The sequence below is a fragment of the Marmota marmota genome, unplaced genomic scaffold (genome assembly GCF_001458135.2).
Source record: "Marmota marmota marmota unplaced genomic scaffold, marMar, whole genome shotgun sequence".
Lineage (NCBI taxonomy): Eukaryota > Metazoa > Chordata > Mammalia > Rodentia > Sciuridae > Marmota > Marmota marmota.
This window is the reverse complement of record NW_026000078.1, coordinates 7,464,820-7,491,008: the sequence shown is the minus strand read 5'-3', so window position 1 is coordinate 7,491,008 and position 26,189 is coordinate 7,464,820. Positions and strand designations below refer to the sequence as shown.

Sequence of the window (26,189 nt, the reverse complement as noted above, 5' to 3'; positions counted from 1 at the left end):
ATTGATAGAAGCTAACATGCAATTTTCTTTACTAGCAGCTCTCTAATAGGAATTAATGAAACATTTTAAGGAGAAATTTCAAGTTCAGGGGACCCAGAAAGTAATATGCCAACAGAAGAGAAGCAATGTCATGCTCCTCTGCCTAACACAACTTCATTAGATCTTTTTATATATTTAAAATGCTGCAGCCAGTCTGCTTTCAGCCATGTGTGAGTGGAAAAGGCCATGAAATGTAACTCTCAGAATTAGAGCCCTGGGTTGAAAGAAAGATTTTTCATAAAACAGTTCTGGAATTTTTGCTCCAAATTGAAAAAAGATGAAGAAAATATTTTTTTTAAATAAAGAGATCAGACATTATCTTGTCACTTCTCTATGAAAAGTGACATTTTATACTGACAAGCTTGTGTTTTTTAATCAGATGCATGTGAGTTTTTGCTCAGAAAGTAATACGTGAATTCTATTCAGAAGAAAAGTTTAATGATTGATTTTAGGGGGTTATGGCTTTATTTTCCAGGTATTTAGAAAAATTATGATAAAGTGTTTGGTGTTAGCTGCAGGGTGGGTTGAACCCTGGACCCTCATCTGTCTGGTTCCTTATCGCTTGTTGCCTCAAGGCTAAACACTCAACCCCACCTGCCTGGTGCTAGGGAAACCCACATCTGGCCCCTGCTCTGCCTGCCTGAAGGTATAAGATGACACCCTTAGCAACTATTGTATGATCCAATCATTGTATGCCAAGAAGGCACCTTGCAGACTCAAAGACCCCATTAGATTTTGGCTATAAAAACTCTCCCCTCTCCTCTCCCCCTCTCTCTTTCTTTTCTCTTTCCCTGCTCTCTCTTGTGTTCTCTCTCTCTCTCTCTCTCTCTCTCTCTCTCTCTCTCTCTTACTCCTCCTTCCCTGTTAATCAGACACCACTGCAATAAAGATCTCTTGGCAGCAGAATAAAATAGACATTATTATTGCTTCTGTATGTATATTGGTGACTGTATGACCAACGTGATTCTGCAAAGTGTACAATCAGAAAAATGAGAAATTATACCCGATTTGATTCAAATGTATGAATTATCAGGATCATTGTACTGTCATGTATAACTAATAAAAAATTTTAAAAAATAATTAAAAAAGATCTCTTGGTTGCTCCAAGTGTCATGATCACTTTCCTTTCATTTGGAAATATCATGGTAGATAAACCGCTCAGGTCAAGAAAAATTTTCTTTTTACTTTGAAGATGACTTGACTGGTATAAAGCATATTCACTTGAATGCATTTATATAAAAAATAGCTATATTTCTGCAATAGATAAAAACCTATATTTTGGGGTACTAGGGATTGAACTCAGGCATAGATATTCCACCACTGAATCATATCCCAAGCCCTATTTTGTATTTTATTTAGAGATAGAGTCTCACTGAGTTGGCTAGCACCTTGCTTTTGCTGTGGCTGGCTTTGAACTCAGGATTCTCCTGCCTCAGCCTCCTGAGCCACTGGGATTACAATACCATGGGCCACTGAGCCTGGCTGAAAATTAATTTTCTTAATAGCTGCTTTTTGAGGGTAGTGGGGAGGGATATACTATAGGGATGTTTTACCACTGTGCTACACCTCCAGCCCTTTTTATTTTCTATTTTGAGACAGGATCTCAATAAGTTGTGAGGGCGTGGCTAAGTGGTTGAGACTGGTCTTGAAGTTGCACTCCTCCTGTCTCAGCCTCCCAAATTGCTGGGATTACAGGCATGTACCACTACTCCCAGCTCTTAAGTCTTTTGATAAATTGATGTCCTAAATGTTAATTAAATCCAATTTCTAAGTTTCCCTTTCAAAGTTAGTGTTATAACACAAACAAGGATGAATAGAGACCCTGTAAGGCCTAAAATATTTACTATTTGGCTCTTTCTTAAAAACAAAAACAAAACGAACAAAAAACAAATGGTAACCCTGCACTAGACTAATGTGTTGAATACAGCAGCAATTCAGAGTTCAGAAAGTTGCTGCAGCTGCAATTCACACTGTCAAATTTGCCTCAAGGTATCTATGAAATTTCTCCACAATATTTAGTAGTGTTCAACAATATTTAGTTGCAGAAAGCCATCTGTGAAATACACGAGGATCTTCTCTTGAAATGGAAGCCAGTGAGAGATAGGCCTGGCATTGGGAACTTTCTGTGGCTCTCCCATGCAATAGATGATTCCATGTACGTGACCTTTTCCTCTGCTTTGTTAGGAAGGTTCCTCATAGTAGCTCTGGAGATGGCATAACCTGTTAGAAAATGAAAAGCCCACCTTTAACCCTTTTTTTGGAGAAGAACATTCTATGGAAGGCCTTTGATATTTTCTGATATAAATAAAGCAGGTGCCAGCCCCGTTGCCATTTGTCCAGAAGCTTGATCCATCTGATCAGCTTGCCCATCCTGCCCCACTTGTTTTTTGTTTGTTTGTTTTTTGTAGTTGGACATTTTTATGTGGTGCTGAGGATCGAACCCAGGGCCCTGAATGTGCTAGGCAAGCACACTACCGCTGAGCCCCAGCTTGAGCCCCAGCTTCAGCCCCATCCCCCTGCCCCAGCTTCTGTGTTCTGTGGTTTTTTCGCTGTTGTACTCTCTTAGCTTTTATCTCTCAACCAGCTTATTCTTCCGAGGGGAACCCCATTCCCACTGCCAGTGCGGGATGTGGATGGGAAAAGTAGTTGCTTAACTTTTAAATTCAGCTTGATTTGTATTTAATAAAATATTCTTTCAAGTGTACAGTGTTACATGTTTTGACAAAAGTACATGCCTTTGTAACCACTATCACATTCTGACTTCAAATGTGTACCAGTATCCCATTCATGTGTGTGCGTGTGTGTAGTAGTCGTAGCAGTAGTAGTAGTCGTAGCAGTAGTAGTAGTAAAAGTAGTAGAAATAGCAGCAGCAGTAATAGTAATAGTAATCCATTGCTCCAAGATGCCACAATTTGTTTATATATTTATCTGTTAAAGAACACTTGGGTTTCTTCCAGGTTTTGGCTATTGTAAATAAAGCTGCTGTGAACATTAGTGTACTTTTTTTTAACACTTACTTTCATTTCTTTGGTTATATACTGACAGCCTGTTTTGTGCTGCTACAACAGCATATCTGACACTGGGTAATTTATACAGAACAAATTTTTTTTTCTCACAGTTATAGAAGCTATGGCGATCCAAGCACTGTTATATAGTGTCTGGTGAGGGCCTTTTTGGAAATATCTTTATATGACAGAAGGTAGAAGGGCAAGTGATAGCTAAAAGCTATATGAAGCCTCTTATATAAGGAGTTTACTCTCATTAAGGAAAGGGAACTCATGGCCTAGTTTCCTCATTAAGGCATCACCTCTTAATACCATCACATTAGCCATACCTGAATTTTGGAGGGGATACACACTATAACATATACCAAGTATATGCTTCACTTAGGAGGAACTGCCAAATGTTTTATAAGTGACTACTTTAAATTCTCACCAGCAATATATTAGGGTTTTAGTTGTTCTGCATTTTCAGAAAACATTATATAGTTAGTCTGTTCGATTTTATCCATGTTAGTGGGTATGTTGTTGAAACTTTTTTTTTTATGGAACGCTTCATGAATTTGCTTATCATCCTTGCACAGGGGCCATGCTAGTCTTCTCTGTATCATTCCAATTTTGGTATATGTGCTACTGAAGCGAGCACTGTTGTAACTTATGGGTGGTTTTTAACTTAACATTTTCATATAGACTAGAGATTTTGACTGCCTAATACTTACTAGCCATTCTATTTCTTCTTTGGTGGATTGTCTGTTTGGATCTTTTGGCCATTTGAAAAACTTGATTCCATCTTTTTATTTTATTGTATTTATTTATTATTGTAATATTTTATTGTATGCATTAGTATTTTTGGATACAAGTGTTTTGTTAGATATACATATCGCATTTTTTCCCCTCTGGTCTCTGCCTAAGCTTTCCATTTTCTTAATAGTGTATTTTCAAGGCACAAGTTCGAACAGTTTTTTCTTTATGGGCATCTTGTTCTAGCATCATTGTATCCTTTAATAATTCAATTGAATTAATACTGTTGAAAATCAATTAACCATATGTAATTGAAACTACTTTTTTCTAAATTATTTCAGCTATTTGGCATTCTTTGTATTTTTATATAAATTTTAGAATCAGTGTATAAGTTTCTACAAAAAATCTGCTGGGATTTAGATTTGTATTGCATTGAATCTCCAGATCAAATTGGAGAGAGCTGATATCTTTGTTAATGTCTTTCAAGGAAGGGTCTCCATTCCATCTAAGTTGTCAAATATTTCGGCATAATGACATTTGTAATGTACATGTGTAGAATTTGTAGTGATGTCTCCTTAATATTGGTAATTTATGCTTTTATGTTTTTTATTTTCTTTTGCAGTGTTGGGATCAAACTCAGTTCCTTGAGAATGCTAGGCAAGTGTTCTTGATTTGTCTAGTCATAGGTTGATCAATTTAATCAAAGGATTAGCTTTTGGTTTTAACAAGTTTTCTCAAGCTTCCTTTAGTTTCTCCAAGCTTGTCTTTTATTTCATTAATTTCAAATCTTTACTATTGATTCTTTTTGTTTATTTGGGATTCATGTGCTCTTTTTCTAGTTTCTTAAAATGGAACATTAGATCATGGATTTTAAACCTTCTTGTTTTCTAATTCAAATATCTAAGACTATAAAATAAATTCTAGGCATTACGTTAGCTGCATCCTGACATATTATATTCTGACACACTTTCATAATTATTCAAAAATATTTTCTGATTTCCTATGAGATTTCTTCTTTGCTCTATCATTTTGAATTATTTAATTGCACCACATTTGGGTATTTCTCAGTAGGTATTTGTAATTGATTTTGAATTTAATTCCATTGTGGTCAGAGACTATTCTCTGTATGAATTCAATCATTTAAAACTTACTGCCTTGTTTCATGTGCCAGTAAATGGTCTTAGTGATTTTACATGTGCAACTGGATATAATTGGTATTCTGCTGTTGCATGTAGTTGTTCTTTAAGTCAATTAGTTGATCTTGTTATTAAAGTCTCATGTATCCTTGTTACTTTCTGTTTATTCTGTCAGTTTCTGTGAGAAAGATATTGACATCTCTAATTATAAATGTATCACTTCTCTTTTCAGTTTATCAGTTTTTGCTTCATGTATTTTGAAGCTTTGCCATTGAGTTGCATACCAATTTTTATTTTTACTTTATTTTTACTTTTTGTTAGGAGTCAACCCTCCTAACATAAAATGTCTTCCCTGTCTTGAAATCTTCTTTGACTGATATTAAGATAGTCAACTCAGGCTTTCTCATGACTAGTCTTTGCATAGCATTTCTTTTTCTATTTCTTCACTTTTAACTTACCTTTACCCTTGCCCTAGGGTTTATATACATTTTAAAAATGTAGACTACTCAATATATAATGTAAATAACTTTTAACCATATACTTCCTTGTTCTCCTTCCCCTCATTTTTTTTGTCATACAGTTTATTTCTACATGTTATAAGCTCCACAATATAGTATATTTGACAGTTATTTATCTTTTAAAGAAAAAAAGGTCTTTTATAATTATAAACACCCAACAAAGTTTCCAAAGCTTTATTAATAGCATTATTTTCTATTGTTAATTTCTAAACTTATTCAAATGAATTAATGTGTATTTTATAAAATTTGGTCACTTTGTTTTCTTTTCTTTCTTTTTGTGTGGTGCTGGGATGGAATTAGGTCCTCCTGCATGCTAGGCAAGTGCTAAGCTGCTTAAGCTACACCCCATTCTTGACTACATTTATAACACTTAAGGTGTAATTCATTGTTTACAAATCTATAGCACACTAGATAGTGGGCTTCTCTCAGAGCAGGTTCAATGTTATTTTAATATCTAGCATAGCAAAATGTCTGGTATAAAAAGATATATATGAAGTAAGTAACGTCAAAAATACACCTGTTATTTCAAGAAATGAGTGAACTCTTTTAGTCTACCGTCTAAAATTTGAGATTTTTAAAATCAAATTAAATTATTTATTCTAATTTGTTATACACGATAGCAGAATGCAATTCATTTCATGTTACACATATAGAACACATTTTTTCAAGTCACTGATTGTACACCAAGCATTTTCACACCATTAGTGTCTTATGTACTTAGGGTAATGATTTCTAACTCATTCTACCATTATTCCTACCCCTTTGCTCTCCCTGAGAGCTGTCACTCCAGTGACCAGAAAGTCTCTGTGGACCAGCCAAACCATTGATACTGTCTCTTATACACNAGATGTTACTCCTATCCATTTTAGCTCTCTCAGTGAGGATTTTTGTTTTGTTTTGTTAAGAAGGTCCAAACCATCTACACTCTTATTTATTTAGTTTTGGGGCCAGACATAGGAAGATCTGCCTTAAATTATTTATTCTAATTTGTTATACACGATAGCAGAATGCACTTCATTTCATGTTACACATATAGAGCACAATTTTTCAAGTCACTGATTGTACACCAAGTATTTTCACACCATTCGTGTCTTCATATATGTACTGCCTTCAAATGAAGGAGATTTGCCTTATTTCAAAGGTGAAGAGGGTCAGAACATCACAATCCCTCACCTTTGAGACAATCATGTTGTACATTTATGGGGTCCTTTCCTGTTTCTTAGAAGAAAACTTAAAATCACAAGCAAGTAGCAGGTTCTTAAAAAGAATTTTTGTCAACATTACAAATTTTTTAAATTTTGATATTTATCTTTTGGGAATAAATCTGTAGAGCCTTGAATTTGTTTAATATTAATTTTGTGCTAATTATATGTTTTTCAATTTTGTAGTGTAAAATACACATAACACGAAATGTACCACCTTAACCATTTTTAAGTATACGGTGCAATGGTATTAAATAATTCATATTGTTGTTCAATAATCTCCACCATCCATTTCTAGAACTCTTTTCATCTTACAAAACTGGAACTCTAATTCCATTAAACAATAACTCCTCAATTGTCCCCTAAATCTGACCACCAGCATTATACTCTTTGCCTCTTTAATTTTGACTACTCCTAAATATCTCATATCAATGTAATCATACATATTTGTCTTTTTTGTGACTGGCTAATTCCACTTACCATAATGTCTTCAAGATATGTTGTAGCAAAACCAGAATTTCCTTCATTTTTAAGGATTAATAATGTTCTATTGTATGCATATACCGAATTTTACCTATTCATTTGTTGATGGACACTTGTGTTATTTTGTGTTGTGGTTACTGTGGCTAATACTGCTTTGAACTTAGGTGTTTAAATATCTCTTTTAGATCTTGTTTTTAATTCTTTCACTTATATGCCCAGAAATGGAATTGCTGATTAATAGTAATACTGCATTTAACTTTTCGAGGAACTGCCAGACAAATTTTCCATAGTAGCTATATCATGTAACATTTCCACCAGTGGTACAAAAGTGTTCAAATTTCATATGCTTGCTGACATTATTTTTTTTTAAGTAGTAGCCATCCAAATTGGTATGAGGTGGTATTTAATTGTATTTCAGGTGTGCATTTCCTTAATGGTTAATGATGTTGGGTTTCTTTTCATGTGCTTACTAGTCATTTGTTTATCTTCTTTGGAGAAATGTCTGTTCTTTCAAGAAAGGTCTATTCAAGTCCTTTGCTTATTTTTAAATTAGGTTATTTAGTGTTTTGTTAGGTTTTTTTTTGGCGTTTTACACACACACACATATATATATTTAAATATATATTATTATGGCTAATACTATTATTGTGGCTAATACTGCTGTGAAGATAGGTGCATAAATATCTCTTTGAGATACTGCCTTTAACTCTTTCTAGTGTTTGTGCAGAAAGAGAATTGCTGGATTAATGGTAATTTCTGCCCTATTGGAACCAAATCTAAGAAATCATTGTCCAATGTCATATAGTTTTATTGTGTGTTTTCTTTTGTAGTTTAATAGCTTTAGGTCTGATGTTTAAGTTTTTAATTTATTTTGAGTTAGTTTTGTACATGGTTTGAATAAGATAGGTCCCAATTTCATGTAAGAGTTTGAAAACAACTAGTATTAGTTCTTCTTTAAACATTTGGTAGCAGCTGGATATGACAACACATGCCTGTGATCTCAGTGACTTAGGAGAATACAGCAGGGAGATCACAAGTTCAAGTTCAGCTTAAGCAATTTAGTGAGACCCTTTCTCAAAAAATAAGAAGGACTAGCAATGTAGTGGTAGAATACCACTGGATCTAATCCTTCATACCAATAAAAAGTGTTTTAAAAGTGAAGCCATCAGGGTCCCCTTTTTAATACAAATTAAATACCTTTACTCATTATTGGTCTATTCAGATTTTCAATTTCTTTATGATTCAGTCTTGGTAGATTGTGTAGGAATTTACCTATTTCTTTTAGGATACCCAACTTGTTGGCATATAATGTTTATAGAATCTCATTTGTATAGTATCATCATTTGTAATTTTTTGGTACAGTTGTAATATTTTCTCTGACATTTCTGATTTCATTTATTCATGGCATTTCTTCTCTCTTAGTCTAGTTAAAGGAACATTAGTTTGTTTAACTTTACCTGTTCTGTGAATTTTCTGAAATTCCTTCTGTTATTGTTTTATTATTGTGAATATAAAAAAAATACTTGATATTATTTCAGTCTTCTTAAATTTGCTAAGGCTTATTTGTGCCCTAACATGTGAATCTATCCTGGAGAATGTTCCATTTGTATTTGAGAAGAATGAATATTTTGCTGTTGTTGAATGAAATATTCTGTATATATCTGTTAGGTCCATTTGGTTGAAAGTATTGTTCAGGCTCAATTGTTTATTTATTTATTACCTGTCTGGGTAATCTGTTCAATATAGAAAGTGAGGTATAAACCCTATCATTGAATTGCACTTTCTCTCTCCCTTCAGATCCTTTGATATTTGTTTTATATATTTAGGTGCTTCAGTGTTGTATGAATGTTTTAATTGTTATATCCTCTTGATTGGTTGGCCCCTTTGTTGTTACTTAATATCCTTGTCTCTTTTTATAATTTTTGACTTAAAGTTTATGTCATCTGATAGATATCTTTGCCTTTTTGTCTTGTTTTTGTTTGCATTTAGCATATTTTCCCATTCTTTCACTTTTAGTCTATGGGTGTCCTTAAAAGTGGGGTGTCTTAAGTAGACAACAAATAGATGAGTCTTTAAAAAAAAACAGTCATAAAACTAGATCCCTATTTTTGATCAAATAAAGTGGACCAAAGACTTAGGAATTAGATCAGAAACTCTGTGCCTTCTAGAAGAAAACAAAGTCAACACTTCAACATATTGATGTGGGCACTGACTTCTTTAACAAGACTCCTAAAGCTTAAGAAATAAAACCAAGAATCTATTAGTGGAATAGCATCAAATTGAAAAGCTTCCACAAGGCAAAAGAAGTTAGTAAGAGCACAAAGAGACAGCGTATAGCATGGGAGAAAATCTTTGTCAACTGTTCTGTTTAGAGGGGTTTAATATCCAGAATATAAAGAACTCAAAAAGTTTACCAAACAAACAAAAAACCCAGTCAATAAGTGGATAAAAGAACAAAAGGGACACTTCTCAAAAGGAGAAATACAAATGGCCAACAAGTATATGAAAAAATGTTCCACTTCCCCAACAATTAGGGAAATGTAAATCAAAACTATATTAAAATGTCATCTTACTCCAGTCAGAATGGCAGTGATCAAGAATACAATAATAAATGCTGGTGAAGATGTGGCAGAAAAGGTACATAAAAGTTGAGTTCATTTTGATACATTGTTGTGGGACTACAAATTATTGCAGTCACTCTGGGAAGCAGAATGGAGATGCCTCAAAACACTAGAAATGTTTTATATTAACTTATATGAATCTTCATAATTTCCTAAAATCTATTTTTTTCTATTTCACATATTACAATACAATTTAATAACATTTCTTCATGATTTCAATCCTTTTGATTGAAAAGACATTTTTGATCTTAATTTTTTTGATTATTAATATTTTTAAAATTTATTTTTTAAAATTTTTTATTTGTTATATATGACAACAGAATGCATTACAATTCATATTACACATATAGAGCACGATTTTTCATATCTCTGGTTGTACACAAAGTAGAGTCACATCCTTTGTGTCTTCATACATGTACTTAGGGTAATGAATACCATCACGTTCCACCATCTTTCCTACCTCTATGCCCCCTTCCTTCCCCTCCCTCCCTTCTTCCCCTTTGCCCTATCTAGAATTCATTTAATCATCCCATCCCCCCAGATGCTCTGTGTCTTTACTAGATAATTTAATCCACTTACATTATTAATAGGCAAGACATGCTAATGTCATTTTGTTTGTTGTTTCTTGGTTGTTTAAAACTTTGTTTCTCTCTCATTGTCTTCCTTTGCAGTTTGATCATTTCTGTACTGGTATGCTTTGAATCCTTTCTATTTTTGTTTTGTTCTTTTACCAAACATAAATTTTTTTTGTGGTTAACATGGGGCTGACGAAAGTCTTACAATAGTTTAGGTCAAGCTGATAATAGTTTAACATTGATTGCATACAACAACTCTGCAGTTTTCCTCCACTCTTCACAATTCTGTTTTTGATGTAAGAATTTACATCATTTCATAATGTGTACCCTTTGATAATTTATTTTAGCTATGGTTGTTATTAATAGTTTTATATTTTGCCCTTTTACTGGAGTCAATATTGCTTCATATGCCATCATTACAGTCCTAGAATATTCTGAATATGGCTCTTTTTCATTTATACCATTGAGTTATTTTTCTTGTTTTGTGTTATCAATTAGCAGTCTCTTGTTTCAACTTAAATAATTTCCTTTAGAAATTCCTATAAGGCAGGTCTAGTGGTGATGAACTTCCTTAGCTTTTATTTCTATTTCTATTTCTTCTTCTTTTTGGTACTAGGGATTGAACCAGGGGCAATTTACTATTGAGCTACATCCCAAGCGCTTTTTTTCAATTTTATAAAATTTTGAGACAGTCCCATTAAGTTGCTTAGGGCCTTGCTAAGTTGCTGAGGCTGGCTTTGAATTTGCAATCCTTATCTCAGTCTCCTGAGCTGCTGGGATTCCAGGCCTGTGCCAGTGTACCTGTCTCTTCCTCATTTCTTAAAGACAGCTTTGTTGGGGAAAATATTCTTGGTTGGCAATTTTTTCTTTTGGTGCTTTGAATATCTCATATCATTCTCTGCTGGCCTACAGGGTTTCTGCTGAGAAATATTTTGATAGCTGTTTTGACATTCCTTTGTATATAATATATTTCTTATCTCTTACTATTCTCAGAATGTTTTCTTTCTTTCTTTATATTTTTTATTAGCTGTTCATAGATCTTTATTTTATTTACTTATTTATATGTGGTGCTGAGAATTGAAACCAGTGCCTAGCACGTGCTAGACAAGTGCTCTACCACTGAGCCACAACCCTAGCCCTTTTTCTTTATTTTTGATTTTTGATAGTTTGATTATTATGTTTCTTTGACTTGAATTTAATTGGAGATCTCTGAGCTTCCTGCACCTGGATGTTGGAATCTACCCACAGATTTGAGAAGTTTTCAGCCATTATCTTTAAATATACTTTCTCCTTCTTCTTCCCTTCACTTTCTGCAGCTCCTATTATGTGAAGATTTGTGGTCTCTCATTAGGTTCCTGTAATTCCTATATGCTTTCTTTGTTGTTTTGCATTTTTGCTCCTTTGATAGGATAATGTAAAATATTCTGTTTTACAGCTCATTGATTGTTTATTCTGCTTGAATTGGCTGTAGAAGTTTTCTGTTGAAATTTTCAGTTCTATCATTGTATTATTCATTTCAAAGAGTTTTCTTTGGTGCTTTTTTCATGTTTCTAATTTTTTTGACAAACTGCTTGCTTTGCATATTGTTTTTCTTTTTAATATTTTTTAGTTGTAGATGAACACATAGTATCTTTATTTATTTTTATGTGGTGCCACGGATGGAATCCAGCCCCTCACATATGAGAGGCAAGCGCTCTACCACTGAGCCCCAGCCCATGTATATTGTTTTTCTTATTTCATTGCATTTTATATTCATATATCCTAGTGGTTTACTGAACTTCTTTAAGAGGATTATTCCATTTTTTGTCAGTCATTCCTATGATTTGGATGTGGTTTGAATGTCCTCTAAGGGTCCACATGTTAAAACCTTGGTCCGTAAGATGGAGGTGTTAGGAGGTACTTTAAGAGGATAGACCTTGTGGAGATCCTTATGTCATTGTGGAAATTCCCTCAAAAAGGATTGTGGGACCCCTGTCCTCTCTTTCTTTGTGCTCTGGTTTAGGATATGATTGTTTTCTTCTACATATATTTCTGCCATAATGTGTCACCATCTGCCACCCTCACCAGAGGCCAAACCAGTGTAGGTGCTCAATCATTGATTTTTGAATCTCCAAAACTATGAGCTAAATAAACCTGTCTCTTCATACATTATCTGCCTCAGGTATTTTGTTATAGTAATGCAAAGGTGACTAATAGCGTTTCATAGATCTATACTTTCATAGAGTCTATTATCAGAGCCTTGCTGGTTTCTTTTGAGGTATCATGGTTTCCTAATTCTTTGTAATTCTTATATCCTTGCATTGCCATTTGTGAATTTGAGGAGATAACCTCCTCTTCTAGCCTTTATAGATGTTCTTTGTCAGGGACTATATGGTCACTATTTAGTTTAGCCTGTGATTTTGAAGGTCACTATTTAGTTTAGCCTGTGATTTTGAAAGGACCAGGTGGTGATTACCCTAGGCAGGAAGAGCTTGTTTCAGGTTCTCTAATTGGTAGTGCTATCTTTGCTCTGCTGTTGGGCTATGCTCCTGGCTAAGTACTTCAATGACAGTCACAGCATGTATTCCTTGGCTAGAAAATTCCCCATTTGGGATCTGTAGTTGACAGGCTGCATGCTGAGCTCCAAATTTAGGAGGAGTCACTGCTTGGGATAGGTGAGGCTATGCTCCTTAGAAAATATACCATTGAGTATTGACTTCTTGTAGGGTGGAGCCATGGGGTAGGCTTTTGGCTGAGTTAGTGGCTGTTTAATCTCTTAGGTCATGCAAGTATAGCCCTTTATGCTCTCCAAAATGCTTGAGGTGGTATTCCCCCTGCCTTGGCAAGGTTTTAGGGAAGGCCATCCTCCCCTGCCCTTTATACTGGGGATTGAACCCACGGGTGCTTTACCACTGAACTACATCCCCAGCCCTTTTTATTTTGAGATACGGTCTTGCTAAGTTACTGAGGGTTTCACTGAGTTGCTGAGGTTGGCCTTGAACTTGCAATCCTCCTGCCTCAGCCTCCTGAGTTTCTGGGGTTATAGTCATGATGAACCACTGCACCTGGCAGGGGAGACTTTTTGGCTGAATGGAACCACTGCTTGACTTCCTGTGTCCATCAGGTCTAACCCCTATGCTTTTTTGAAATGGGTAGGGGCAAGCATCTCCCTTCATGTATGGGATTGTTGGAGTGGACTCTGAGGCTGGGCATGGAGCACAGCTATCTCAAACTAGGTTGAATTTCTTACCATGTTTCTGAAGACACCCAGCTCAGCTTTGCAGATAAGCTATTTTCTTTGATCAAAGTTGACTGTTGTCTTTGATCAAATGCCATAGCTGGCAGTAACATGGAGATACCATGAAGAATCACACACTAATTACTATAGTACCAGCCTCTTTTTTTTTTTCCTCCTACTGGGCCCTCAGTAGTCTAGCCATGCTGCTACCTGCAGTGTTCCTTGTGAGGTGAGAGTTGAGTGGGCTTCCTTGTAAGTGTCTTGGAATACCAGGGAAGCTGGATGACTGCTTGTGGTTCCCTTTTCTTTCTGCAGAAATGGAATTCTACCTGGCATTGTGCCAACTTGGGGGAGGGGAAGAGACAGCATACCTGAAGTGAGACTGTTCTTTTTACTTTCTAATTCAGTTTTCATTTAGCCATGCAGGTGTTCCAAGCTTGCTTTCAAGTAGTAGGGATTTCAAAAAAGATGTTCTTATCTATGACTAGTTGCTAGTTGAAGTTTCTGGTGGCAGAGAGGGGAACCTGAGGCTTTTTATTTCATCACCTTGATGACATCACTCACAAGAATTAATTTTAACACAAAACATTGTCTCTGGAATAAGTTGAAAGCTAGTAGATTAAAAGTAAGCATAAAATAAATAAACTGAAAATAAATTAGTATTCTTAAATTGTGATGAAATACCATATTGTCTAACGAAGTAGAGGCATCCCCTCTGATTTTTTTCTGTGAAATGTTGTCAAGTTTCAAGGCATATTATAACAAATTTGAGATAATTTCCATGATATGATTACAAGGATTGAAAGATAATTGAAAGAGGAATAATTTTATTACCCTGTGATTTAGTGCAATTTAACACAATTTTCAATTATATACTATATGTATCCTACTAACTGGGAATTACTGACCTGGAGAATTAATTTGAAATCCTTTTTGTGGCATATAAGCCTTCTCATGGTCTCTCCCCAGCTTTTCTGATCTATTTTTCTTCTATGTATTTTTTCCTTAGCAAATTGGAACTATACAGGGTTTGTTATGAATATTAAATGAGTTTATACATATAAGGTGCTTAGAAGTAAATGCTCAACAAATATTAGTTATTATCACCACTGTTATTATTATTCCATGTTTTTTTCTAATTAGCATCTGTTTTGCCTCCATGCAAGTACTGTCACAAATTCTTGGATTCATTGTTCTAATGCCTGTTTTTCTTTGCAAGTATTGGCTCAAGCAGTCTTCCTCTGTGAAGACCCTCCAGAACCTCTCCAAACCTTTCTGTACCTTGAATATATTCCCATTATGTCACCTAACATATTGTCTTCGGTAATGGGTTGTTTGTTTTAGTCTTAACTTGCCTCTGACTTGTTTTCTTATCCTAGCACAAGTCCAGTTCTCAGCTCATGGTATTTATTTTTCAATTCAGTAAAAGTTAATTATGAATTACATAATTTTTCAAATTAAGGGCCTATGGATACCATATTTTATAATAGACACCATCAGTATCTAGCTCCCATTCTTATTTTACAAGGCTAGGTCTCAAACCATTAAGCTAGGGGATATACTAGAATTTCACATATTTTATCACATGTAGTTCACATTTTATCCCTGATGGCAAAGGCTATGTGTTATGTTTATTCCTGTGAGGTACTTGACATTCATTATTTAACTCAGGCAAATACTTATTTATTAAAGTTCATCATTATTTGAGATGACACAATGGCTATTGACTCTACTATTGCACAAATTTAAAAAATACCACTTGATACACAGATTTAAAAATTTCTTAATGTACTTTGTAGTTGTGACAGAAAACATAGATAATGGATGCTTATGGCAATCGTAATTACTGTAAGGGAAATGTACAAATGCTCACAGGGTATGGTGACTTGACTTATAATATACTTCTACAACGATTTTCTTTACTTTTGTAGGATATTCTTAAGGCAGGAGATGCCAATCAGGATTCAGGATTGGACTTTGAAGAATTTGTGTGGTACCTTGAAGACCATGAGAAAAAAATGAAGCTGGCATTTAAGAGTCTGGACTAAAATAATGATGGTGTGTGTTTGCTTCCTTCACAGTTAGCTTAATGTGAATAAGTGTCAGTACTAGAGGGCACCTTCGGTAGCCTTTAATTTATCCGTGCTATCAAAGATTCCATTATTTCTACTAGTTGTCTAGCAGTAATTTTTAGCATCCTAGGAATAACACAAAACTATATTTATTAGCCTTATATTTCTATGTGGTTTCTGTCTTTTTAATAAAATAATTTTTGTGGAAGTTTGTATCTTCTGAATTTAAAGCTTCTTTGCTTAGTGAGGAGGCCTTCCTCTTTTTTGTAATATATGAGCTGAAATTATTATGGTAATTTAGAAAATGATATTTTTCTCTGATTGTGAAAATATATCTCTTGCTGGAGAGTTGGATAAAACAGAGAAGCTCCTGAAAGAAAGTATAAATTTCTTATAACCCTGCAACTTAGAGATGAATTTTCACATTTTGTTATGTTTTTCATTTTCTTCAAGATTTTCTATGTTTTTTTCTTGATTTCTCTCTCTGCTTACCTCTCTTTAAATAAAATTGCAGTCATACTATGTATATAGTTTTATGTTCTATTTTGTATGTTTAATGTAATATTGTAAGCATTTTCACTTCATTTAATATTTTTTACAATTTTAATTACTGTGAAATATTCCATTTATAAACATTAGTTATTCAATAATCCCCATATTATTTAGGACATTTTGAATCTTTTATAAATAATAGTGCCATCTATATCCATGCTGATTTGAAGAGGAAATATCTACTCTGTTATATTTTGTACAGATTCTTAGACTGAATATAAAAATAAAATACTACTTCTGCATCCATATGTAGTTAAACCTCCTTGGGTAATTAGAACCTAATTATACCCTACTTAAGAAATATATATTAATTTTTAAGTTGTATGAAATCTAATTTTTGATGACTGAAAAATTCTACATGGAACTAAAAAGCTACTTAAAGGATTCTACTGATGGATTCTTGAATGAAACAGGGTGTAACCTGAACATCTCAGGCTTTAGAGGCTGGAGAGTACAAACGTGACCACATTTCCCTTCATACTCAAATCTCAGTGGTCCAGTTTCCATTTACTTTCCAGAAGAAAATTTAGACATTTCTGAACCTTTATTTCTACTGAAATAGTTTTCAAAAATTTTAGAATTACTAACCAACATCTGCAAATTAGACCTGGCCATCTGCAGATCTAAGACTGACGGATCTACTATAATGATGTTCTGGAATTTTACTCTGTTGTTGATTGTTACCATCATGATCATCATTTGTGAAGCTGAAAATCCTGTCAGCTAATCAGTAAAATTAGGATGCTATTAGAAAAATATAACACTGTTATGGTAAAACTGCGTATAACTGCTTATGGATCTTGGTAGTAGAGAGTACTTGTTCTGAAGGAAATAAGTTATACAGCAATGAGAAGGTCTCAAAGTGATATATTAAGATCCAAGTAATAGGGTCTTGACAAGTCAAGTTGGAACATCACAGCTCAGCCCTCAGCATCCTGCAGAGGTAATGTTGTGGGAGAATTACCATTTCTATTCTACTGGCTTCATGGTTTTGAGACTTTGAGCTGTAACAGTAGTTAGAGTTGAGTCTCTACTGCTGCCCACCTGGACTACAGAGCTCAGGTTCCAGAAGCCTTGTAGAAGTGCTGCTTTGATTGAGCTGTCTGCTCTGTTGCTGAGTTGTTGTTATTGTTGATGTTACAGTTTCCAACTTTGTGTATAGTTCAGCTAGTTAACTTTGGCCAGACTACTTATGGAGGGATTGAAAGAAAATACTTCATGTGTTAGGAGCTGAATTGTGTCTCTTCCTAAATATATGTTCCAAGTATCTCAGTGTGACCTTATTTGAAAATAGGATCTTTCTAGAAGTAATCAAATTAAAATGAGGTCATTAGCAGGGCCCTATTCTGACTGGTGCCCATACTAGAAAGAAATTTAGACTGAAAAGACAGGGACACAGGATCTGAATGATTCATCTAAATGCCAAGGAGTACCTGAGGCTATGAGAAGCCAGAAGAGAAGCATAGAGCAGGTTCTTCCCTAGCATCTTCAGATGTACATGACCCTTCAGACAACTTGATTTTAAACTTCTGGCTTCCAGAACTGTGAGCTAAGGCACTAACTTATGGTACTTTGTTACAGTAGCCTTCGGAAATGAATATATTTTCCCCTCTGTGTTATACTTAATTAGAAGTGTCTGAGTTCCTATTGTGTTCAGCCAAAAGGTCCATGGTTACAGTTGCAAATATATGCATAAAGAAATTATTAAACATGATTTCATCATTAAGGTTCTTTCTTGAGGGGAGTTTTTTGTGAGGGGGAGATGAAGAAATGAAGGAAAAGGAATTAACATTTATTGGACTCTTCTATCTGCTGTGTTTGTTCTAGCTACTTTACCTAATACATCACATTTTTTATTTCACATAGTCCTTGCAGTCTGAGAACACTAAGGCTTTGGAAGGGTAAATAATTTTGCTTTTCTTTGCCTGTTCCAGTTAGTCACATCTGCTAGGTTTCATACCCATCCATCTCATATTGACCTGGGCTTTATCATTTGATTTGCTTCAGCCATTGAGATATGAGCAAGGCTTAATAAAGAGTACTTGTACATTGTAACTTGCTATTTTGGAGTACTGCCTCTTAACCATCCTGAGACACCAGAAAAGAAGTCTAGCAACCCATCTGGAGAGACCACATGGAGAGAGATGCTCATTTAATCATTAGCTGTTCTGCATTCTCCTCTGAGGTGACAGATATATGATTGAAACCATCCAGCTGCCAGCTACAGTTGGACCTTCAGATGAGTGAATTCACATGAAAACCTAGGCAATACCAGTAGAAGAGCCAACCAGTTGAACCAAGTCAGATTTTATATTCGTGATCATATATTCTTTTTAAACCATGAATGGTGATGCATTATAGCAATGGATTACTGGTTTAGGAATGGAATAATTTGCAGTTATTCCTGGAATTACAATGCTGGAATGGTTGCAGTCTGTTCCATCCATCTAAACACCGTCATTTCATTGAATTATTTTCAAGTTCATCATTGCAGTGAAAGCAATTTCGATTTTTCTGGATCAGTATATAAACAAATAAAAGGGTTTCTTGAGAAGAGGCAATAGCTTGAACAAAGGGAAATTACCACACAAGGTCAGAGCTAGTTAAAGGCCAATTCATGTTTGGCCCCAACTCAATATTTTTGGGGAAAATTTCATTAATAGATAACAGATTCAGCAAAATGCATAAATTATAATAAGTTATAAATTACACATATAAGCTGCATGAATTTTCATAAGTCCAACCTTGCCAAGGTACCTATTGTCATGATTTCTAATGCTATATGTATTTTTGCAGTAAATCTTTAGTAAATAAATGTGTCTTGCTCATAATGTACCTTGCTCCTTTTATGAAAGTGTTTTTTTTCTTTGATGGTCTCTTGTTTATCCTTTATGGTACTTTATTTGTAACTCTTGTTTCTTACTCCTTTATTTAACTTTTCATCACATTTTATTTATAAATCTTTTTTTAATTAAAAAAAATTTAAACTTCATTTTCTTCTTTTTTTTTTAATGTCATGCTGAGGATTGAACCCAGTGCCTCATATGTGCTAGGCAACCAAGCACTCTACCACTGAGCTACAACCCCAGCCACTATTTATAATTCTTCTCTTAACATACATTTAACACAGTGTGATATTTTTTAAAAAATAATTAGAGGATTTATATAAATTTGTAAACTCATTGGTGATTTTGTTAATCCTTGATTTCTTTCACATTAAAAATAGAGATATGCAGAGTAGGTTGTAAAATTGTTTAAAATTACTGAATTGAATTCATGAATATAGTGTTTGAAGATTGTAATGAATTATAAGGCAGAGGATGCAAGCTTTCCCAGTTGATGAAGCTTTGATTTCTAAGCTGAGGAATAGTCAGTAAATTCCATCCTGTAGATCTTGGAATGGAACACTTGGGGCCTTGGAGTCACTGCAAGGAGTCTGAGATTGTATGTCTGAATAAAGGTCTTGGGCTCAGTAATGTTGTATACTTATGTGGACTATTATTTATGAATGTAAGCATATACAGCCCTTGTTAATAAAATACAAATGAATGTGTGGTTGAATTTGTGATAGCTTTTTTGTATTACCTATTTTTCAAGTAGGAGACACTAAAGTTGACCTTTTTCATACAAAAATTATATATCTATTAGAATGAAATAGGCATTATTAATACTGTGTGTTTATACGTGCCTGTACGACCAATGTGATTCTGCAAACTGTACACTCGGAAAAATTAGAAATTATATCCCATCTGATTCAAATGTAAAAAGTAAAATAAAATAAAAAGATTGAATAGCCTCAATTATCTTTATGTGAGAGAGGAATCAAAGATATTTTGGGTTTTGAGAATGATGTGATTAGATTTGTGTTTTAGAGTTTGAGGTGAATATGGAATATTTAATTTTCCCTTCGTGACATCCAGCAATGTGAGAATGTACAGCATAGTGAAATTGTATTAACTATATTTGTTGATTTGAGTTATTTAACATAAGATATGTTTACTTAAAAGTGTTTCTCTTTGTATTCTAAGTATGTTGTATATTAAGTATTTTGTCTTTATTGAGTGGCCTTCTTTTCATGCCCCTGAATCAGGTCTTCAGAATTAGCTTTTTCAGTTCTATCCAAATAGATGTAATAATCAAGAATCTGTTACAGATCTACTTGGGGGTCAGATGTGTTTTGAAATGTAGAATTTGGATTTTAGAAAAGTAATATAGTGTATACATACATATTATGTAATAATACAAGTGGGATCAGGGTCACCATCATGCAATTATGTTCATGATATTTCTTCAGTGAAACATGAATGTTCACATTACATCAGATAGATAATTGACCAAAGTTAACCTCACAACAGTCTTAATTGGGTTTTGCTACCAAATAAACTTTTGATTCTAAATTTATAAATATTTTTTGACTTTTTAGAGCTTCTTAAGCATGGGGTTATTGATTTGGGATTATAGACATATAGGACTGATGAACTTTTTAAAAGACTATTGCACTCTAAGTATAGTTTGCCTCATTATCTTTCCAGATACTTTAATGTGATATTTTTTCATTTCTTAAAGGAGTAATAGAAGTTTCAGATATAATTGCCGCGGTGAAATCACTGGGTATACATATTTCTGAAGTTCAGGCAAAAGAGATTCTGAAAAGGTAAACACTTATCCTCATTGTTAGTAGTTTTTAAAATTGTGTTTTATTATCTATGTCAGAAATTAATTGCTATAGATATGACATTTCTACCTTTATTCTGTAACTTTGTATTTACTTAATTCTGTCTGCTTTGAATCTGTTCTTCTGAAAGCAACTTGCAAAGGCATTCCATTAAGTGCTTGAACATTTAAGTAGCAGAACCAAATGAACTCTCATATTCTCTCAGCTTCAGGGTTCACAGGCTGTACTTATATTGCCACCCCCTACCGCCCCCCNGAGGTCAGCTCATCCGATAATGGGTAAGGACCATATGTAATATTGGACAACCTAAGGCAGGCACGGTCCCTAAGCCACATGCTTGTTGTTTAAACAGAGAGGGGGAGATGTTAAGAGCCACAGCCGAAGGGGCCCCAGCAAACTTTCAGACTGCCAGCTGATGATTGGCTCACAGTGGCCCCAGCAACTTCTAGCTGATTGGCTCCTCTGTGGTGATGCTCATTGAGCTGTTTCCCCACCCTTTCAGACTGCCAGCTGATGATTGGCTCACAGCGGCCCCAGCAACATATAGCTGATTGGCTCCTCTGCGGTGATGCTCATTGGGCTGTTTCCCTGCCCTTTCAGACCACGGAGCTGCTCATTGGGGGACTTTTTTTGGCTCCGCCCACGCAACCCAGCCAATCAGCCTCAAGAGCAGGAGGAGTGGGGGAGGCCCAGCAAACTTTCAGACTGCCAGCTGATGGAGGGTAGTGGGGAGGGATTTATTATAGGGATGTTTTACCACTGCCCTACACCTCCAGCCCTTTTTATTTTCTATTTTTGAGACAGGATCTCAATAAGTTGTGAGGGTGTTGCTAAGTGGTTGAGACTGGCCTTGAAATTACATTCCTCCTGTCTCAGCCTCCCAAGTTGCTGGGATTACAGGCATGTGCCACTACTCCCAGCTCTTAAGTCTTTTGATAAATTGATGTTCTAAATGTTAATTAAATCCAATTTCTAAGTTTCCCTTTCAAAGTTAGTGTTATAACACAAACAAGGATGAATAGATACCCTGTACGGCCTAAAATATTTACTATTTGGCTCTTTCTTAAAACAAAAACAAAAACAAAAAACGAACAAAAAACATATGGTAACCCCGCACTAGACTAATGTGTTGAATACAGCAGCAATTCAGAGTTCAGAAAGTTGCTGCAGCTGCAATTCACACTGTCAAATTTGCCTCAAGGTATCTATGAAATTTCTCCACAAATATTTAGTAGTGTTCAACAATATTTAGTTGCAGAAAGCCATCTGTGAAATACATGAGGATCTTCTCTTGGCATGGAAGCCAGTGAGAGATAGGCCTGGCATTGGGAACTTTCTGTGGCTCTCCCATGCAATAAATGGTTCGATGCACGTGACCTTTTCCTCTGCTCTTTTAGGAAGGTTCCTCATAGTAGCTCTGGAGATGGCATAACCTGTTAGAAAATGAAAAGTCCACCTTTAACCCTTATTTTAGAGAAGAACATTCTATGGAAGGCCTTTGATGTTTTCTGATATAAATAAAGCAGGTGCCAGCCCCGTTGCCATTTGGCCAGAAGCTTGATCCATCTGATCAGCTTGCCCGTCCTGCCCCCTTTTTTTTTAGTTGTAGTTGGACACTTTTATGTGATGCTGAGGTTCGAACCCAGGGCCCTGCACGTGCTAGGCAAGTGCACTACCGCTGAGCCCAGCTTCAGCCCCATCCCCCTGTCCCAGCTTTTGAAACTATTTCTGTGTTCTGTGGTTTTTTCGCTGTTGTACTCTCTTAGCTTTTATCTCTCAACCAGCTCATTCTTCCAAGGGGAACCCCATTCCCACTGCCAGTGTGGGATGTGGATGGGAAAAGTAGTTGCTTAACTTTTAAATTCAGCTTGATTTGTATTTAATAAAATATTCTTTCAAGTGTACAGTGTTACAAGTTTTGACAAAAGTACATGCCTTTGTAACCACTATCACATTCTGACTTCTAATGTGTACCGGTGTCCCATTCATGTGTGTGCATGTGTGTGTAGTAGTAGTAGTAGTAGTAGTAGTAGTAGTAGTAGAAATAGCAGCAGCAGTAATAGTAATAGTAATCCATTGCACCAAGATGCCACAATTTGTTTATATATTTATCTGTGAAAGAACACTTGGGTTTCTTCCAGGTTTTGGCTATTATAAATAAAGCTGCTGTGAACATTAGTGTACTTTTTTTAACACATATTTTCATTTCTTTGGTTATATACTGACAGCCTGTTTTGTGCTGCTACAACAGCATATCTGACACTGGGTAAAAAACAATTTTTTTTTCTCACAGTTACAGAAGCTATGGCCATCCAAGAACTGTTATATAGTGTCTGGTGAGGGCCTTTTTGGAAGTATCTTTATATGACAGAAGGTAGAAGGGCAAGTGATAGCTAAAAGCTGCATGAAGCCTCTTATACAAGGAATTTACTCTCATTAAAGAAAGGGAACTCATGGCCTAGTTTCCCTATTAAGGCATCACCTCTTAATACCATCACATTAGCCATACCTGAATTTTGGAGGGGATATACACTATAACATATACCAAGTATATGCTTCACTTAGGAGGAACTGCCAAATGTTTTATAAGTGACTACTTTAAATTCTCACCAGCAATATATTATGGTTTTAGTTGTTCTGCATTTTCAGAAAACTTTATATAGTTAGTCTGTTCGATTTTATCTATGTTAGTGGGTATGTTGTTGAAACTTTTTTTTTATGGAACGCTTCACGAATTTGCTTATCATCCTTGCACAGGGGCCATGCTAGTCTTCTCTGTATCGTTCCAATTTTAGTATATGTGCTACTGAAGCGAGCACTGTTGTTGTAACTTATGGGTGGTTTTTAACTTAACATTTTCATATAGACTAAAGATTTTGACTTCCTAATACTTACTAGCCATTCTATATCTTCTTTGGTGGATTGTCTGTTTGGATCTTTTGGCCATTTGAAAAACTTGATTCCATCTTTTTATTTTATTGTATTTATTTATTATTGTAGTATTTATTGCATGTATTAGTATTTTTGGATACAAGTGTTTTGTTAGATATACATATTGCATTTTTTTCTCTGGTCTCTGCCTAAGCTTTCCATTTTCTTAATAGTATATTTTCAAGGCACAAGTTCGAAAAGTTTTTTTCTTTATGGGCATCTTGTTCTAGCATCATTGTATCCTTTAATCATTTAATTGAATTAATATTGTTGAAAATCAATGAACCATATGTAATTGAAACCTCTTTTTTCTAAATTATTTCAGCTATTTGGCATTCTTTGTATTTTTATATAAATTTTAGAATCCGTGTATCAGTTTCTACAAAAAAATCTGCTGGGATTTAGATTTGTATTGCATTGAATCTCCAGATCAAATTGGAGAGAGCTGATATCTTTGTTAATGTCTTTCAAGGAAGGGTCTCCATTCCATCTAAGTTGTCAAATATATTGGCATAATGACATTTGTAATGTACATGTGTAGAATTTGTAGTGATATCTCCTTAATATTGGTAATTTATGCTTTTATGTTTTTTTCTTTTCTTTTGCAGTGTTGGGATCAAACTCAGTTCCTTGAGAATGCTAGGCAAGCGTTCTTGATTTGTCTAGTCATAGGTTGATCAATTTAATCAAAGGATTAGCTTTTGGTTTTAACAAGTTTTCTCAAGCTTCCCTTAGTTTCTCCAAGCTTGTCTTTTATTTCATTTATTTCACATCTTTACTATTGATTCTTTTTGTTTATTTGGGATTCGTGTGCTCTTTTTCTAGTTTCTTAAAATGGAACATTAGATCACGGATTTTAAACCTTCTTGTTTTCTAATTCAAATATCTAAGACTATAAAATAAATTCTAGGCATTACTTTAGCTGCATCCTGTCATATTATATTATATTCTGACACACTTTCATAATTATTCAAAAATATTTTCTAATTTCCTATGAGATTTCTTCTTTGCTCTATCATTTTAAATTATTTAATTGCACCACATTTGGGTATTTCTGAGTAGATATTTGTAATTGATTTTTAATTTAATTCCATTGTGGTCAGAGACTATTCTCTGTATGAATTCAATCATTTAAAACTTACTGCCTTGTTTCATGTGCCAGTAAATGGTCTTAGTGATTTTACATGTGCAACTGGATATAATTGGTATTCTGCTGTTGCATGTAGTTGTTCTTTAAGTCAATTAGTTGATCTTGTTATTAAAGTCTCATGTATCCTTGTTACTTTCTGTTTATTCTGTCAGTTTCTGTGAGAAAGATATTGACATCTCTAATTGTAAATGTATCACTTCTCTTTTCAGTTTATCAGTTTTTGCTTCATGTATTTTGAAGCTTTGCCATTAAGTTGCATACCAATTTTGAAAATGTCTTCCTTGTCTTGAAATCTTCTTTGACTGATATTAAGATAGTCAACTCAGGCTTTCTCATGACTAGTCTTTGCATAGCATTTCTTTGTCTATTTCTTCACTTTTAACTTACGTTTACCCTTGCCCTAGGGTTTATATACATTTTAAAAATGTAGACTACTCAATATATAATGTAAATAACTTTTAACCATATACTTCCTTGTTCTCCTTCCCCTCATTTTTTTTTTGTCAGTTTATTTCTACATGTTATAAGCTCCACAATATAGTATATTTGACAATTATTTATCTTTTAAAGAAAAAAAGGTCTTTTATAATTATAAACACCCAACAAAGTTTCCAAAGCTTTATTAATAGCATTCTGTTCTATTTTTAATTTCTAAACTTATTCAAATGAATTAATGTGTATTTTTAAAATTTGGTCACTTTGTTTTCTTTTCTTTCTTTTTGTGTGGTGCTGGGATGGAATTAGGTCCTCCTGCATGCTAGGCAAGTGCTAAGGCAGGTAACGGTGGTGTGGTTGAAAAGAGTAATCCTCAAGAAGGAAGAGTCCTGCGAAGATGAGGAAAAACACCAGCAGAGGACAGGAACAAGGGTTCCTTCCTCCAGTCTTCAGACCTGTCCGGGACGGGCAGCGGGGTCCAGATGCTTAGGTGCTGGTCTTCCCTGACCCCTGGGAGCAGATCCGCGCTTCACACCCCTCAGATCGGCTTCGCAGCCGCAGTCACTTGGCTGAAGCACTGAGTTTGTACCAGGAGATTGTAGATCTCCAAAGGCCTCTTTCAAGGTCCCCCAAACTTCGCTGGGCTGGGCGTCCACTACCCTTCCGACCATGCTGGGTCCCGGGTGCTGCAGCCCTGGGAGCTTCTACTTCCAGCTTTTGGGGCGGGAAGACTCTCCCGCGGCGCCTGGGCCGGGCGTCCCACCCGCGGCGCTCCCCAGGTTCCGTAGGGGGTCTTCTCAGCAGCGTCGGAGAGGCAGCCAGCGCGGGCTCCCAGGCCCGAGG

General features: G+C 35.1%; 1 protein-coding gene and 2 non-coding genes across 3 annotated transcripts in view; 1 reads left to right on the top strand and 2 right to left on the bottom strand.

The window, feature by feature from the left end:
* The window catches only part of LOC107156538 (calcium-binding mitochondrial carrier protein SCaMC-1-like), a 152,436-nt gene that overhangs the window by 74,642 nt on the left and 51,605 nt on the right, over window positions 1-26,189 (top strand). The gene's annotated exons all lie outside the window — the stretch shown is intronic.
* Window positions 3,578-3,684, bottom strand: LOC125620234. The gene has a single exon (XR_007351838.1). It is a non-coding gene; the product is annotated as a U6 spliceosomal RNA (small nuclear RNA).
* Window positions 23,543-23,649, bottom strand: LOC125620233. The gene has a single exon (XR_007351837.1). It is a non-coding gene; the product is annotated as a U6 spliceosomal RNA (small nuclear RNA).